This window comes from Limulus polyphemus, unplaced genomic scaffold (genome assembly GCF_000517525.1).
Source record: "Limulus polyphemus unplaced genomic scaffold, Limulus_polyphemus-2.1.2 Scaffold1244, whole genome shotgun sequence".
Taxonomy (NCBI): Eukaryota; Metazoa; Arthropoda; class Merostomata; order Xiphosura; family Limulidae; genus Limulus; species Limulus polyphemus.
In genome coordinates this window covers 161,646-165,415 of record NW_013666854.1, presented here as the reverse complement: position 1 = coordinate 165,415, position 3,770 = coordinate 161,646, and positions in this window count along the sequence as shown.

Genomic DNA, 3,770 nt, shown 5'->3' with positions numbered 1-3,770 from the left:
AATACCCGTGGTGGGCAGAGCACAGATAGCCCATTGTGTAGCTTTGTGCTTAGTTACAAACAAACAAACACTGCCAGAGCCAAGGCTGCCTGCTTTTTTGATAATAAACAGTTTAATTCATGCGTGATTTTTATAATAACATAACACAAACACATTGGACTTTGTCCAGAATAAATCATGGAACACTGTTTTTGTACATGATTATATTTTCACTCCTTTTGCTACATATACCTACGCAGTCCACTTTCCTGGGCTTGATCTGTTCGCAATTGAATGACTTTTCCATGGAACATCAGCTCACCCATTGCACAAGAAAAACTGAATAATAAACTCTAAAGTATGTGCATCCCAAGAAACCCCATTACAGACCTGAGAAAGGAAATAACCACTTTGATTTGTTGGTAACACCTCCTAGACAAAGCCTTAAACTCTCTAATCTGACACTTAGTCTATCATCATTCGCCGGAATGAAGTCAGTTTTCACTTGGAGAGCTTGAAAGACCATAAGGTCCACTAGGGTTCTTGCCATTACTGTGTTAGCAAGAAAATCAACCTCTCACCCTTCTACATTTATAAGCACATACTAAGCCCCATCCAACTCTGACAGAGCTGGACTGACAACTAACTCTTTGGTGCAGAATGTCTACTGTTTTCCCCAAGCCGATGGCCAGACTTGACTTGGACTCCATCAGTTTTCCAGAGCACTTACCACAGCATATATTATTTGTTGCTGGTTATCCCAGATCTGCTGATCTGACTGTTGGTATTGGTATTCTTCTCTACTTTGCTGCTTGGCAAATTGCTGATGCTGTGGGTTGGTAGGCATAATTTGAGCCGACAGCTGGAGCTGACTATTGTATTTGATTTGGTGCAAAGTTTTAGCAGTTCATTTGCCAGTATTCCACTAGTCCACAAGCAAAGGAAAAGCTTCACTCTTCCCATTTTTTACAATGTCCAAGTGGAGGCATCAACTCTGCAATAAATCCTGATGGCACAGCAAAATTTCTCTTTCCTGTCTATTCATAGTATTCTCAGATAAATCTGATTTACTTAAAATATAAGACAGGTTACTTGCAATAACAACGGATTCGCTCAGGAAATAAGAGTATTGGTTTGTAGTATATAACTGAGTCCCCTTGGTATTTGTGAGATAGAAAGATTATACAGAATTATTAGCTATCAGACACAGAGAAAACACAGTGTACGTACTTGTACACACAAAAGAACGTTTACTTCCCCTAAGCTGTATTGCATTCCACTGCGTTCTCTCCCTCACAATTAATCTCACTAGAATTAAACATTAAACATGATGATCTTGAAAGATAGTTTTTGCTCAATGACCTCCTAGTAGAACTGGATCCAAAATTCAACAAATAAATTTTCTTTCTTTGTCTTGTCGACAGCATCACCTCATTATCTATGTTCCCTCATTCAGTCTACGTAATAACTGACCAGCAAAGGATATTCTAGTGCCAGTGTTTTTTAACCCAGATACTATACAAATTACTGTAATATCCCTGTGGATAAAAGAGTCATCACCTACAATAGAGAACAAAGAAACAAAGCAACTAGAACAAGTGTGGTATGCAGGCATACAATATCCTTCAGCATGTGGTATATTTTCTTTTTAAATATTGATTATTTAGCTTCTGTACTATCATGGTGGAAATATTTTGTACAAGGTGTGTAACATCATCTCATCCTAGTCCTTTGTTAATTAGGTAGATTATATGTCCTGCCAATAGGTTATTTCAGTATATTTTGAGCCTGGGTTAGAAATAGTTAGAAGTGGAATATCCTTTACTGGCTGGACTTCGATATCAATACCATTGGATAACTGAACAATGCTATCAGAGAAATGGGGTCACAAAGCGAGACTTTCTACTGGATAAAGAAAGCAAGATGACGTTTGGAATCCAAGTGTTTTCTATATATCAGTTCACACCTAGATTTTTCAGAGAGAATACCCTCACAGTTTGTTCAGCGTTTGGTGTTGAGTAGGAAACCTTCAAGATTATATGTTGCCGAACTTGGAGTGAAGACTATCTGTTCTCATATTTAGGATGCATTTTGAGTTCACTTTTGGTGAATAAAAATGTCTGTTTGTTATTTTTTACCCCAAATGTGTCCATTTTCACACTAAACACACATTATGTTCAATTACCTTTAATCACCTTAAAAGTCTCTTAGTTTGTCTTAGTTGGATTCTGTTGTTATTGCAGATAATGATTTGTAATACTTGTTTGAAATCGTTTTTTAACTGAAAAACAAGTTAATCTTAACGACTTTCTGTATCACTTGCTTTCGCCAGTACAGTGCAGAAACTAAATAACAGAAAATTTCTGTATCACTACAAAAGGTAGAAAACAGGATATGCCCGCATATCACAATGGTAAGGTACACGATGAGCTCAATCTCATTTCAGCCTTGGTATTGCAACAAATCATACATTTTTATAAGTTGAGTATTCAAATAACAAGAACTACGGCTTTTTGCATATGAATCACACGAATATACATTATATTAGGAGTGTAGTCAACGCTACAAAGTGAGGGGAGAAGGTACAAAAAATGTGGAGCTTTTCTTCAGTACAAAGAACTTTAAGTCAAATGTTTATTAAAAAACTCAAAAACAAATCGAAAGATAGTGAACCATTGAAACTGTTAAGAATACTGACTTGGTCATTTGATCCCCCTGACTATGGCCATATATAACTATATTTTATTCTAAAATTATATAACAATGACTCCTGCTAGAAACGACTAGTAGCAATAATCCAGTTTGAACATTTTTTTTCATATACAGCTGCTGTACAATCCACTCAACTAGTCCTTCGCCAGTCCATATCAATGTGGTTTGGCTTGCCTACTCTTCCGTATGGCACTTTATCAGAAAAATTTTGAAAATATACGAAAAGCCAAATATACATCCTTTCCATCATCCAAACTGTAACATTCTTAAAAATAGTTTACAGATTTCCTTTTAGTAACTCAATGTCGACTTTTTTATATACTATATTTCCATAAATAATTTTGCAAAACAGTCTCCAATTTTTTCCATCATTTCAAGATTAAGGATAATTGGCTTATAGTTTCCATGGCAATTTTTATCACGTTCTATAACAAAAATAGGAGTAACACTGCCTCCAGTGGCAAGTCTGTTTGTTTGTTATAGATTTCGCGCAAAGCTACACAAAGGCTATCTGCGCTAGCCGTTCCTAATTTAGCAGTGTAAGACTAGAGGGAAGGCAGCTAGTCATCACCACAACTCTTGGGCTACTCTTTTACCAACGAATAGTGGGATTGACCGTCACATGATAACGCCCCCACGGCTCAAAGGGCGAGCATGTTTGGTGTGACGGGGATTCGAACCCGCGACCCGCAGATTGCGAGGCAAGCGCCCTAACCACCTGGCCATTGGGTTTAAATATCCGTGGGGGCACAGCACAGTTATCCCATTGTGCAGTTTTGTGCTTAACGATAATCAAACAAAGAAGTAACATTACCCAGTTTTTATACCTCAGGCACATACATACTGATCTAAAAATGATAGAGACAGACTTCTATATCTTGTATTTCGCCTATTTTAAAACTCTGTAAAATCATTGTATAGTTTCTTTTACTGCAGGTTGAAAATTACAAATATTTTCTGTTAATAGTGTATAAAATTAAATTGTGTTTAAGCGTCGAGTCCTGTCTCTTTTATTACAATGGTCTACAAATTACTACACTTTTTCCTTCTACAAACTATATCCTCGAAGGTTTGTTTGT